Source organism: Schistocerca nitens, chromosome 5 (genome assembly GCF_023898315.1).
Source record: "Schistocerca nitens isolate TAMUIC-IGC-003100 chromosome 5, iqSchNite1.1, whole genome shotgun sequence".
NCBI lineage: Eukaryota > Metazoa > Arthropoda > Insecta > Orthoptera > Acrididae > Schistocerca > Schistocerca nitens.
Window position 1 is genome coordinate 834,795,845 of NC_064618.1, and position 15,116 is coordinate 834,810,960.

Here is a 15,116-nt window from a genome sequence, read left to right on the forward strand (position 1 = left end):
GGTCGACGGGCACGTGCACCTTCCGCCGACCACTGGCGACAACATCGATGTACTGTGGAGACCTCACGCCCCACGTGTTGAGCAATTCGGCGGTACGTCCACCCGGCCTCCCACATGCCCACTATACGCCCTCGCTCAAAGTCCGTCAACTGCACATACGGTTCACGTCCACGCTGTCGCAGCATGCTACCAGTGTTAAAGACTGCGATGGAGCTCCGTATGCCACGGCAAACTGGCTGACACTGACGGCGGCGGTGCACAAATGCTGCGCAGCTAGCGCCATTCGACGGCCAACACCGCGGTTCCTAGTGTGTCCGCTGTGCCGTGCGTGTGATCATTGCTTGTACAGCCCTCTCGCAGTGTCCAGAGCAAGTATGGTGGGTGTGACACACCGGTGTCAATGTGTTCTTTTTTCCATTTCCAGGACTGTATGCCGTTGTTGCTTTGATGCTCACCATAACAATCGACGGCATGTGAATTGAGCTGTGACTCCGTAAAACACTCACGAAGAGTAGTCGGCCATTGGGAGTTGACCCATCGCTGTACATGACAAAGTCATGTACTTACTGTCATCGTTTCGGGCCTCGTGAGCATCTGTACTGCTTGGCAGTCCAGAATCCAATGTTCTTTCTAGCTTTTTATACAACTGCCTTTCCAGTACCTCCCGCCAATAGATAAGAGCGGCAATCGTATGTTAGACAAATCTCCTACATCATTAACAGAGCAATTGACCAGAAGGTGCCTTCCATTGAACCAGTAGCCTCGCTACGCAACCCGCAAAAAGCTCAAGGGCTGAACGAGAGGCTAATTCCTCATACTCCCAGCTCTTCCCAAACCCGTACGCTATGATGGCCATTCACTGAAGAATTCTGACACTCTGACAGGTTTTATCACAGGAGCGACTTTGATACACAGCTTGCTCCCCGATGCGAAAGCTGTTTCATGGCCGCGAGTTAACAATACACAGTGTCTGTCCGGAAGCGGTCACTGCCCTGCTTTCCGGGCTGCAATTTCCAGAGCGTCTCTCTTGGGGGTCAAAACCCGTACCGTTAACTCGTCCTCAGCACCGGCACACAGCTCATGTATGTTTGTAGCTGCGGATATTCAGCCGCCAAGTAATGGCTAAAATTCATGGTGAAACTTCAGCTGTCATTTATTTTGCGTAATAGGCTACTAGTTCAGGCCAGTGAGGATTACCAAGCTTAGCTGGTATTAACGGCAGGAAAATTATTCCATAATTTTAACAAAAGTAATTTGCTCTTTTAAGCCCACCATAGCACGTAAAAAATTTCTGCTGCACGACAATCGTCGTCAAGATGGAAGTCTACATCGACAGCAGTGTGAGACCCGTTGTCGATGTGGACTTGATTTCTGACGAAAGCTATCGTACACAATTATTATTGTGAGAAATTTTTTAACGTACTATAGTGGGCTTAAAAGAGCGTATCACTTTTGATCAAATTATGATATAACTTTCCTGCCGTTTATGTCAGCAAAGATTGATTATGATCATTGACCGAAATTGGTAGCGAACTGTGCGAAATAAATGACAGCTTTAGGTTTCACCACGATTTTAACAAAGCTCATGTGTCGATTCTAGATTATAGGAGGGTAGCAGCACCAAATTATCGTAAGGTGTCGATGAAAAGACTAGAATCAGTCTGAGCAACCACTGTACCACGAATATATCTTTCCTTTAATTAATCTCGTATCAGCGCCTATGTACTCTATTTCTTTTCAATCTCGTTGAGAAACTGAATAATTATGAAAGATATAGACCACATGTCTTGCCACTTCTCGATATTGGCAGTAGCACGTCTCCAAAACTCCGTTTTTTAGCAAGTGGGCGGAGAAGTATCACTGAGCGAGCTATATTCATACAGCAGCAGCTGTAGCCCTTTTATTATATAGCCTCTTTCTGGCAAAGCGTGACTTACCGCTGACCGTCAGTTGGAATATTTTTATGACCACTGTTCATACGATGTTTTACACGGCTGTGGAAGGTAAGCCATTTCTTTCAGACACGCTGGACAATTTATGTTGATAGACTATTAACAGTGCAACTTCGTTCACGGTGTGCTAATGGGCACTCTTGGCGTGATGCAGCTCCTTTCTGCTATTGTCACATGTCTACATCCACTTATATTTCTGTGGTGATTATATATGACCAACTGTCGTGCACAGACTAGTTCACTGCCATGCAGACGTCAGTAGCGGAGGTCAGGTGACTTCCTGTAGCTAGATTTAAACCATCTACATAACTCCGAAACGAACCGTGTGTTCCTTGAACACGGTGACTAATGTTTTATCTGTTGAAACTAAGGGGGTATTCATCTTCTAAAATTAAAAACCGCTTTTTTTTTTTTTTTTTAAACGTTCTCTGCGATGTGTACTTTACTACAGTGTTGCTCCCAAGCTCGCCAGGAACTCCGTTATCGGGTTACGTGGCGGTTTGTGAAAAAATGTCTCCGAAACTCATTCACAGCGGGGAAACAATAGTCGATATAGCAACTATTGTAGCAGCACGTAATTTTAATGACGTCCCGACAGGCGTTATGAAAATTACAAAAGTGGTCGAACTTGAGATCGGATCACCTGTAGCAACTTTAACATGAAAGTGGACGGAAGGCGTATCGAGCGAGCAGAGCAGCGGGTGACGGAAGCTGCCAAGGCGGCCCGCAGTACCACCACCATCGGCACGGAGGAGATCTCCTTTTGGACCTCGTAGGATTACTATATGGCCAAGTGATCGCTGATGGGTGACCATCCGGGCCGCCATGTGCTGTTGCCATTTTTCGGGGTGCACTCAGTCTCGTGATGCCAATTGAGGAGCTACTCGACCGAATAGTAGCGGCTCCGGTCACAGAAAACCATCGTAACGACCGGGAGAGCGGTATTCTGACCACACGCCCCTCCTATCCGCATCCTCAGCTGAGGATGACACGGCGGTCGGACAGCCCCGCTGGGGCGCTTGTGGCCGGAAGACGGAGTGTAAGTGATCACTGACTAGAGTTATGTTTAACTTCACTACAAAAATTGTAACCGAAAACTCCCTCGTATTTTTTTCGAAACCGTATTTTTCTAATTGACGGGAACCATAACTTGAGACCGGTAGCCGAACATATGATTCTGATCGGAATTTAATGCCAGTATTCCACATTGAGTTCTCTATCAGTGTACGTAGCTGTTATCGGTGCACACTGTTGTTTCGATTTTTAGGTCGAAGAAAATTACATTTCAATACATCACCAATTTGATAGAATCCCTGTTTTTATATTATCTTATCTATGTTGATAAAAATTATTGAAAATGACTTGTAAAAAAATTCTTTTGTTACATGTCGACTGGAGGGCTTTGTAAAGCCGCGCAGGATTAGCGGAGCGGTCTAGGGCGCTACAGTCATGGACTGTGCGGCTGATCCCGGCGGAGGTTCGAGTCCTCCCTCGGGCATGGGTGTGTGTGTGTGTGTTTGTCCTTAGGATAATTTAGGTTAAGTAGTGTGTAAGCTTAGGGACTGATGACCTTAGCAGTTAAGTCCCATAAGATTTCACACACATTTGAACATTTTTTTTTTTTTTGGCTTTGGAAATTTCCGTCAATGACTAATGTTCCTGTTCCGGCTGCAGGGGGGGGGGGGGGGTCGTCCTACCTGGTTCAGCGCTTACTGGGAGCGTCCGATGTGGACACAAAAATTAAAGACAGAAGTGAAGGAATAAGACGGTATCATCAGATTTAGCATTATTTGTTATTTTCTTAGAAAAAAGTCACGAATCTCATCTGTGCTGACCAAGAAGGAAAGAATCGCTACAGCAAGAAGGAGTTAAGAGACGTAAATTAAAGCTTGTAGACGTGTTTCAAAAAATAAATAAATAAATAAATAAATAAATAAAAGTTCAAATGGCTCTAAGCACTATGGAACTTAAATCTGAGGTCATCAGTCCCCTAGACTTAGAACTACTTAAACGTAACTAACCTAAGGACCTTGTAACGCCGGAAATGCATATCCTCCTATTTCCATCTAGTGTACTATAATTTGTTTTCCTTATTTTTGTTACCTGAATATATGACGTTTCTGTGTCTTTGTATATTGTAATTGTTTTATATATATATATATATATATATATATATATATATATATATATATATATATATATATATGTCGATTTATTTTGTGAATATTATTTGTATTTTTACGCTGGGTCTTGCCTAGGGAAAACTGCTATCGAACGATTACATCGATAGGTCGTGTGAAGAATCAAAGTGTGTAGGATCTTTGATAGTGTGAACTCGGCCGCGTGGAGTGCGGGCAGAGAGAGGCTGGCTGGAGTAGCGAGTGGAGCAGGTGTGTGGTGTGAAGCTCCCGCGAGTTGCCGCGCTTTCGGGGTTTGGCAGCATGTAATTGCGCTGGACATGGTGTCGCGGACAGGAAGCATTAGCTGGCGCACATCAAGAGCCCGTTTCGTCTGGTGACCGTGTCGAGAAGAAGGCGCGCCAACATCCAGCTTCTGCAACAGCGACGGCCGACAATGAGTGACTGTCGCCACATCCTCGATCGACGGCTTGAAACCTTCAATCAACCAACAAGGAAGACTGGAAGCACGTAAAGTTTTAGAACTGTATGGCAGACCTCAGCTTTTCAAACTTTTAAAATTGTTGCATCACAAAATTACAGCTACTTAGCATGAACCTTCGTTGCTCGTTGTCCCAATTGCATTACCAAGCAGGGTCCCTTCCTTTTCCGAAATGAACCCGAGTGTCGTTGAAATTCAAACGCCAGCATAATTCCATTTCACTGCTTTAATTTCAAAGTTCAGTTAAAGTATTCATAGCTGGCTACAATACTTAGATTACACAAGCACAAATTAAGAGTGCTAGTTTTGTTACCATATTTTAGCTTACCTGTGACTGCAGCTCAGCTTGGTACGTACTAAATTTTACTATTGTTAATTGTTCAGAATCATTTAATTCAAGTTCAAAGTTAAATCTCTTATTTCTAAATTGCGTAGATTGAAGTAGCTTTTGAAATGATTGTTAAGGTAGTCCAAGACTAACCGTATTTTACTGAATTTCGATGTGCTTCAGAAAGAAAGCTCACTATTAACTTCAGTCACTAAATTAACTTTCGATTTTCCGGTTTTATTAATTCTTTTGCTAAATTAAGTGTAGCGAAATTTATTACTTCTGACAAACTTTCAGTTTTCACACTACACTTGTCAACCTTCAGTTGCCACACATCTAGTGCTAATTATATGTGTAATAATCTTTCTTTTTCAGTTACTATAGTAATTGTCCTTAGGACTGGCGACCGTAATTTCCCCCAAATCTCAAATATCTAATTACCGCTAGTTGATTGTCAACGTAACGGCCGCACATTTACTTTCTTTATTAACTTTACCCCTTTTCAAAATTAATTTCCACCAGTTTCATTTGCATTTTTCCTTTCATTTAGATGTAACCCTTTCCTCCCTATTTACCGACAGATTAACTTCGGTGACGATTGCTTTCCCAAATTTCCATTAGGTACACGCGGTTTAATTTTTCACTGTCATTAAGGTCGATAAGTGAGGGGGAGGTTACAACCTAAGGACATCACACACATCCATGCCCGAGGCAGGATTCGAACCTGCGACTGTAGCAGCAGCGCGGTTCCGGACTGAAGCGCCTAGAACCGTTCGGCCACAGCGGCCGACTTGACGTGTTTCAACATCTGAAAGAAGACGTCTATTCAGATTTCGTGCCAGTCGCATAAGAGTGGTGCTAGTAATTTCACTATGAGCATGGAAATCAGTTTTGCTTTAAATACACGCTGAAATTGATGTTAGTCAAGAATGCCTTTAGGGCGACAAATATGTCATTATCAGCACCTGAGTCTGACGAGGTCGTATACTACGAATAACTAACCACTGTATATGACTGCTGGCAGCGGCGGTCACGGGAATGTACAGCTGCATGAAGACCAGGTTTCGGCCGGCCACATGGCACTACCGACAGGGCATACCATTGAGTTCTGCGTATGGCTCGACTCATCGTACTATATTTGCTGCAGCAGTTCAGGCAGCAGATAGCACCACAGCTGCATAAAGAACTGTTACAAATCGGTTACTTCAACGACAGCTCCAAGCCAGGTGCCCTGTAGCGTGCATTCCACTGACCCGAAACCACCGACAGTTGCTATTTGAGTAGTTTCAAGGGAAAGTTCATTGAATGGTTTTTTGTTGTGTTTTCTGATGAAAACTGGTTCCGCCTCGGTGTCAGTAATGGCTGTGTGCTGGTTAAAAGGATGCCAGTTGAGGACCTGCAACTCTATACCTCCCGCCGCCTTGATTCCTCTCATCCCCTGGTTGCTCTCTCCTCTCCAACCCCTGCCCTCTGCCGCGCCTTCACCGTTGTGTCCCCCCTACCCTCCATTCTACACCATCTCCTTTCCCAAGGTGGCTTCCGTCGACTGCACCTCGTGGACGATGCCTTCTCTCCCTCCATTTATCCCTCCTATCAACTCTGATCCTCACCTCCCCCTCCCTTCCTCTGCCCTTTTCCTGGACTCCCTCTCTCCCCCTTTCCATCCTGTTTTTTCCCCACCTACCCTCTCTCTGCCTCCCTTCTCTCCTACGAGTCCTTTTGCACTTCCCTCCTCTGCCTTTCCCCATTCCCTCTCGTGTCTGCCCTGCCCCCCCTTATGCGTCCTCTCTCCGTCGGTCCCCCCCCCCCTTCGTTTTTCCCCTCCTCCCCCCTTTACTCCCCTCAACTGTCTAGGACTCCTCCCCCCCTCCCCCCATCTGACCTTGGCTGTGGTGTGTCATCTTTGTGCCTACTTTTTAGTGCAGTGTTTCCATTGAGTGTTAAGTGTTGTGTGTCTTTTCCAAAGTGTTGCGAACAGAAAACATACTGTCACTGGGTGTGATTTTTATATCTCTTGCGAACAGAAACCAGACTGTCGCCATGTTTTTCATTTGTCTGTCTACTATTTAACCTGTCTGCTTCCTGTGTATTTTATTAGCATCGCCAACGCTTTCTTTTATGTTTTAACGTTCCACAGTTTTCTGCCGTTTTGCAATTTAGGTCACCATTTTATCGCCTGCTTTTATTGTTTCTTCTCTTCTTATGTTTTAAAAATTATGTAGGCTGAAGAGCAGCGTACTAAGCTGCGGCCAGCCGCCCAATAAAGGAAAAAAAAAGAGCCTGCAACCTACCTGTCGGTGTGCTAGACACGCTGGACCTAGATGTGTAGCTACGGCCGTGGGCGCGATTCTGAATAACAGCAGCAGCACTCTCTGGTTGACCCACGTACCTTGACTGCAAATCTGCTGATTCGACATACTGTGCTGCCATTCGTGAACAGTATTCCATGGGGTGTTTTCCAACAGGATAACGCCCGCCCACACACCGCTGTTGCTCCGCAGAGAATCGACATGTTGCCTTGGCCTGCTCAACCAACAGAAATATCTCCAGTCGAGCACATATGGAACATCATTGGACGACAGGTTCAGCGTCAACCACAAACAGCATTAACCCTCCATGTATTGACCGACCGTACACAACTTACATCCGCCTCTCTATGACACAATGCACACATGTCTACATGCTATCATTCAACTTTCTGGCGGTTACACTGGTTATTGATGCACCACAATTTCACATTTGCAGTGGCTTATTATGCGCTTACTTTAACCTATGATTTTGCAATCACTCAAAAATGTCACTGAGGCACATGCACTCGCGAAATTTGATTTCTCTCCATCAGTTTACTTGGTGTTGCGATTTTTTTCCATTAATGTATTTTTCATACGTTCAAAGAGGACTACCCCTACAATGTTCGCCATGATAGCTGCAGCGTCAGTGTGGCCGAATACCAACCGAATTGGCCTGGGTTCGATTCCCATCCAGGTCGCAGGATTTTTCCGCTACGGGAATGGGTGTTATGTGTTCCTTATCACAGTTTCATCATCACCGGCACCAAAGTCGCCTAAACAAGGTCGAGTAAGAGAGACTCGCACCAGGTGGTGAGCCGTCACACGACAGAGAAACAGATCCACTTAATTATCTGTTCGATATAAGTGATGACTATAACTGCAAATTACCCTTTTAGTCTTACACGAGAAGTGATTTTGTTGGACTGCGTCTGTGTTGCATCTACATCTACATCCATAATCCACAAGGCACTTGACGGTGTGTGGCGGGGGGTACTTTTGAGTACCTCTATCGGTTCTCACTTCTATTCCAGTCTCGTATTGTTCGTGGAAAGAGAGATTGTCAGTGTGCCTCTGCGTGGGCTCTAATGTCTCTGATTTTATCCTCATGGTCTCTTGGGGAGATATACCTTACGCAGGAGGGAGCAATATACTGCTTGACTCGTCGGTGAAGGTATGTTCTCGAAACTTCAACAAAAGCCCGTACCGAGCTACTGAGCGTCTCTCTTGCAGAGTCTTCCACTGGAGTTTATCTATCGTCTCCGTAACGCTTTGCCAGCCGGGGTGGCCGAGTGGTTCTAGGCGCTACAGTCTGGAACCGCGATACCGCTACGGCCGCAGGTTCGAATCCTGCCACGGGCATGGATGTGTGTGATGTCCTTAGGTTACTTAGGTTTACGTAGTTCTAAGTTCTAAGGGACTGATGACCTCAGAAGTTGAGTGCCATAGTGCTCAGAGCCATTTGAACCATTTTTTTTCCCGTAACGCTTTACGATTACTAAATGATCCTGTAACGAAGCGCGCTGCTTTTCGTTGGATCTTCTCTATCTCTTCTATCAATCCTATCTGGTACGGATCCCACACTGCTGAGCAGTATTCAAGCTGTGGACGAACAGGTGTACTGTAACCCATTTCCTTTGTTTTCAGATTGCATTTCCTTAGGATTCTTCCAATGAATCTCAGTCAGGCATCTGATTTACCGACGATTAATTTTATATGTTCATTCCATTTTAAATGACTCATAATGCTATTCGCAGATAATTTATGGAATTAATTGCTTCCATTTGCTGATAAAGGATCTTTCTTTGTATGTATTCGCAGCACATTACACTTGTCTACATTGAGATTAAATTGCCATTCCCTGCACCATGCATCAATTTGTTGCAGATCCTCCAGCATTTCAGTACAATTTTTCATTGTTACAACCTCTCGATATACTACAGCATCATCTGCAAAAAGCCTCAGTGAACTTCCGATGTATCCACAAGGTCATTTATGTATATTGTGAATAGCAACAGTCCCACGACACTCCCCTGCGGCACACTTGAAATCACTCTTACTTCGGAAGACTTCTCTCCACTGAGACTGACATGCTGCGTTCTGTTATCTAGGAACTGTTCAATCCAATCACACAATTGGTCTGATAGTGCATATGCTCTTACTTTGTTCATTAAACGACTGTGTGGAACTGTATAGAACGCCTTGCGGAAGTCAGGAAACACGGCATCTACCTGGGAACCCGTTCTGAGTCTCGTGGACGAATAGCGCGAGCAGGGTTTCACACGATCGTCTTTTTCGAAACCCATGCTGATCCCTACAGAGTAGATTTCTAGTCTCCAGAAAAGTCATAATCGAACATGATACATCTTCCAAAATTCTACAACTGATCGACGTTAGAGATATAGGTCTATAGTTCTGCACATCTGTGCGACGTCCCTTCTTGAAAAAGGGGATGACCTGTGCCCTTTTCCAATCTTTTGGAACGTTACGCTCTTCTAGAGACCTACGGTACCACGCTGCAAGAAGGGGGCAAGTTCCTTCGCGTACTCTGCGTAAAATCGAACTGGCATCCCATCAGGTATGCCTACTGAATGCTACAGTATTTTACATAAAAAGTGTTTGCGAATGAACCGGAAATGTAGACTGAACTAGGTGTAGTCGCGAAAAGTTTCGGCGGCTGCCAGTGAGTTACACGAGACGGGAGGCAGCGAGGCGGTGCGCCGCTGCCGGAAGTAATTACACGCGTCCCCTAATATCGCGTCGCGGGCAGAGGGGCTCGGCCGGCCACCAGTGTACTGGCGCGCCGCGGCCGACTTTAATTAACTGCCAGCCGTGGGCTTCCACCGCATGGGCGTAATGTGATAGGCACCCTGGGACCGACCGTAAACTGGCGGAAACCAAAATAGCGTGGCAGCGGGTACCCATCCAGCATGTGGTAAAAAAAAAAAAAAAAAAAAAAAAAAAAAAAAAAAAAAACAGGATCGATATACAGTGAGGTGACGAATGTGATGGGTTACCTCCTAATATCGTGTCGGGCCTGATTTTGTCCGGCGTAGTGCAACGTCTCGACAATGCACGGACTCAACAAGCCCATCGGTGTCCCCTGCTGACATACTGAGCCATGCTGAATGTACTAAGTGGTCCATTGATCGTGAGCAACGGCCTTGCAGCAGTGGATACACCGGTTTCCGTCAGATCACCGAAGTTAAGCGCTGTCGGGCGTGGCCAGCACTTGGATGGGTGACCATCTGGGCCGCCATGCGCTGTTGCCATTTTTCGGGGTGCGCTCAGCCTAGTGATGCCAACTGAGGAGCTACTCGACCGAATAGTAGCGGCTCCGGCCAACCAAAACCATCATAACGATCGGGAGTGCGGTGTGCTGACCACACGCCCCTCCTATCCGCATCCTCAACTCAGGATGACACGGCGGTCGGATGGTCCCGATGGGCCACTTATGGCCTGAAGACGGAGTGAGTGCCTTTGATCGTGACTGGGCCAAATACACTCCTGGAAATGGAAAAAAGAACACATTGACACCGGTGTGTCAGACCCACCATACTTGCTCCGGACACTGCGAGAGGGCTGTACAAGCAATGATCACACGCACGGCACAGCGGACACACCAGGACCCGCGGTGTTGGCCGTCGAATGGCGCTAGCTGCGCAGCATTTGTGCACCGCCGCCGTCAGTGTCAGCCAGTTTGCCGTGGCATACGGAGCTCCATCGCAGTCTTTAACACTGGTAGCATGCCGCGACAGCGTGGACGTGAACCGTATGTGCAGTTGACGGACTTTGAGCGAGGGCGTACAGTGGGCATGCGGGAGGCCGGGTGGACGTACCGCCGAATTGCTCAACACGTGGGGCGTGAGGTCTCCACAGTACATCGATGTTGTCGCCAGTGGTCGGCGGAAGGTGCACGTGCCCGTCGACCTGGGACCGGACCGCAGCGACGCACGGATGCACGCCAAGACCGTAGGATCCTACGCAGTGCCGTAGGGGACCGCACCGCCACTTCCCAGCAAATTAGGGACACTGTTGCTCCTGGGGTATCGGCGAGGACCATTCGCAACCGTCTCCATGAAGCTGGGCTACGGTCCCGCACACCGTTAGGCCGTCTTCCGCTCACGCCCCAACATCGTGCAGCCCGCCTCCAGTGGTGTCGCGACAGGCGTGAATGGAGGGACGAATGGAGACGTGTCGTCTTCAGCGATGAGAGTCGCTTCTGCCTTGGTGCCAATGATGGTCGTATGCGTGTTTGGCGCCGTGCAGGTGAGCGCCACAATCAGGACTGCATACGACCGAGGCACACAGGGCCAACACCCGGCATCATGGTGTGGGGAGCGATCTCCTACACTGGCCGTACACCACTGGTGATCGTCGAGGGGACACTGAATAGTGCACGGTACATCCAAACCGTCATCGAACCCATCGTTCTACCATTCCTAGACCGGCAAGGGAACTTGCTGTTCCAACAGGACAATGCACGTCCGCATGTATCCCGTGCCACCCAACGTGCTCTAGAAGGTGTACGTCAACTACCCTGGCCAGCAAGATCTCCGGATCTGTCCCCCATTGAGCATGTTTGGGACTGGATGAAGCGTCGTCTCACGCGGTCTGCACGTCCAGCACGAACGCTGGTCCAACTGAGGCGCCAGGTGGAAATGGCATGGCAAGCCGTTCCACAGGACTACATCCAGCATCTCTACGATCGTCTCCATGGGAGAATAGCAGCCTGCACTGCTGCGAAAGGTGGATATACACTGTACTAGTGCCGACATTGTGCATGCTCTGTTGCCTGTGTCTATGTGCCTGTGGTTCTGGCAGTGTGATCATGTGATGTATCTGACCCCAGGAATGTGTCAATAAAGTTTCCCCTTCCTGGGACAATGAATTCACGGTGTTCTTATTTCAATTTCCAGGAGTGTATCTCACCAAATAAGTGTCAAACGAAAAAAACTACAAAGAGCGAAACTTGTCTAGCTTGAAGGGGGAAACCAGATGGCGCTATGGTAGGACCGCTAGATGGCGCTGCCATAGGTCAAACGGATATCAACTGCGTTTTTTTAAATAGGAACGCCCATTTTTTATTACATATTCGTGTAGTACGTAAAGAAATATGAATGTTTCAATTGGACCACTTTTTTCGCTTTGCGACAGATGGCGCTGTAATAGTCACAAACATATGGCTCACAGTTTTTTAAAATTAAAATATAGAACGTAGCTACGTTTGAACATTTTATTTCGGTTGTTCCAATGTGATATATGTACGTTTGAGAACTTATCATTTCTGAGAACGCATGCTGTTACAGCGCGATTACCTGTAAATACCACATTAATGAAATAAATGCTCAAAATGATGTCCGTCAAACTCAATGCATTTGGCAATACGTGTAACGACATTCCTCTCAACAGCGAGTAGCTCGCCTCCCGTAATGTTCGCAAATGCATTGACAATGCGCTGACGCATGTTGTCAGGCGTTGTCGGTGGATCACGATAGCAAATATCCTTCAGCTTTCCCCACAGAAAGAAATCCGGGGACGTCAGATACGGTGAACGTGCGGGCCATGGTATGGTGCTTCGACGACCAATCCGCCAGTCATGAAATATGCTATTCAATACCGCTTCAACCGCACGCGAGCTATGTGCCGGACATCCATCATGTTGGAAATACATCGCCATTCTGTCATGCAGTGAAACATCTTGTAGTAACATCGGTAGAACATTACGTAGGAAATCAGCATACACTGCACAATTTAGATTCCCATCGATAAAATTGGGGCCAATTATCCTTCCTCCCATAATGCCGCACCATACGTTAACCCACCAAGGTCGCTTATGTTCCACTTGTCGCAGCCATCGTGGATTTTCCGTTGCCCAGTAGTGGATATTATGCCGGTTTACGTTACCGCTGTTGGTGAATGACGCTTCCTCGCTAAATATATCGCGTACAAAAAATCTGTCATCGTCCCGTAATTTCTCTTGTGCCCAGTGGCGGAACTGTACACGACGTTCAAAGTCGACGTCATGCAATTCGTGGTGCATAAAAATATGGTACTGGTGCAACCGATGTTGATGTAGCATTCTCAACACCGACGTTTTTGAGATTCCCGATTCTCTGGCAATTTGTCTGCTATTGATGTGCAGATTAGCCGCGACAGCAGCTAGAACACCTACTTGGGCATCATCATTTGTTGCAGGTTGTGGTTGACGTCTCACATGTGGCTGAACACTTCCTGTTTCCTTAAATAACGTAACTATCCTGCGAACGGTCTGGACACTTCGATGATGTCGTCCAGGATACCGAGCAGCATACATAGCACACGCCCGTTGGGCATTTTGATCACAATAGCCATACATCAACACGATAGCGACCTTTTCCGCAATTGGTAAACGGTCCATTTTAACACGTACTTATACGTTTGTGACTACTACAGCGCCATCTATCACAAAGCGAAAAAAGTGGTCTAACTAAAACATTCATATTTCTTTACGTACTACACGAATATGTAATAAAAATGGGGGTTCCTATTTAAAAAAAAACGCAGTTTCACATCCGTTTGACCTATGGCAGCGCCATCTAGCGGGCCAACCATAGCGCCAATTGGTTTCCCCCTTCAAGCTGGACGAGTTTCGTGCTTTGCAGTTTTTTCGTTTGATGCTTATTTCGTGAGATATTTGGCCCAGTCACTATCAATGGACCACCCTGTATAGCCGTCCACAACTGCGAAAGTTTCCCGCTGCAGAATTTTGTACACGAACTGGCGCCCCTATTATGTCCCGTAAATGTTCGATGGGATTCATGCTGGGGGACCTGGGTGGCCAAATCATTCGCTCGGATTGTCCAAAATGTTCTTGAAACTAATCGCGAGCAGCTGTGGCATGAAGACATGTCTGGGAAAATAAAGTCCATGAACGGCTGAAAATGGTGTCCAAGTGGCCGACGACATAAACATTTCCAGTCAATGAGCGTTTCAGTTGAACCAGAAGACCCAGTCCATTCCACGTAAACAGAGCCCACACCATTATGGAGCCGCCAGCAGATTGCACAGTGCCTTGTTGACAACATGGGTCCACGGTTTCGTGGGATTTGCGCCACATTCGAACGCTACCATCAGCTCTTACCGACTGAAATGGGGAATCATCTGATCAGAGCACGGTTTTGCAGTCGACTAGGGTCCAACCGATATAGTACGAGCCCAGGAGCGGTGCCGTAATGGATGTCGTGTCGTTAGAAAAGGCACTCACGCAGGTCGTCTGCTACTATAGTCTATTAACGTCAGATTTCGCAGCACTATTCTACGGACACGTTCGTCCTACGTCCCACATTGATTTCGGTTGTTTCATGCAGTATTGCTTGTCTTTTAGCAACGACAACTCTAACGCAAACACCATTGCTCTCGGTCGTTAACGGAAGGCCGTTGACCACTGAGTTGTCCACGGTGAGAGATAATGCTTGAACTTTGGTATTCTCGGCTCACGGTTGACACTGTGGATCTCGGTTTATTAAGTTCAAATTGTTCAAATGTGTGTGAAATCTTGTGGGACTTAACTGCTAAGGTCATCAGTCCCTAGGCTTACACACTACGTAACCTAAATTATCCTATGGACAGACGGCCGGTGTGGCCGTGCGGTTGTAGGCTCTTCAGTCTGGAACCGCGTGACCGCTACGGTCGCAGGTTCGAATCCTGCCTCGGGCATGGATGTGTGTGATGTCCTTAGGTTAGTTAGGTTTAAGTAGTTCTAAGTTCTAGGGGACTGGTGACCACAGATGTTAAGTCCCATAGCGCTCAGAGCCATTATCCTAAGGACAAACACACACACCCATGCCCGAGGGAGGACTCGAACCTCCGCCGGGACCAGCCGCACAGTCCAAGACTGCAGCGCCTTAGACCGCTCGGCTAATCCCGCGCGGCCTAATTTCCCTAAAG

The 15,116-nt window shown here is 47.0% G+C and overlaps 1 protein-coding gene and 1 pseudogene across 3 annotated transcripts in view; one reads left to right on the forward strand and one right to left on the reverse strand.

The window, feature by feature from the left end:
- LOC126259963 (band 7 protein AGAP004871) overlaps window positions 1–15,116 on the reverse strand; it is a 570,890-nt gene that overhangs the window by 143,618 nt on the left and 412,156 nt on the right. The window lies entirely within an intron of this gene.
- Window positions 10,342–10,459, forward strand: LOC126261163 (5S ribosomal RNA; annotated as a pseudogene).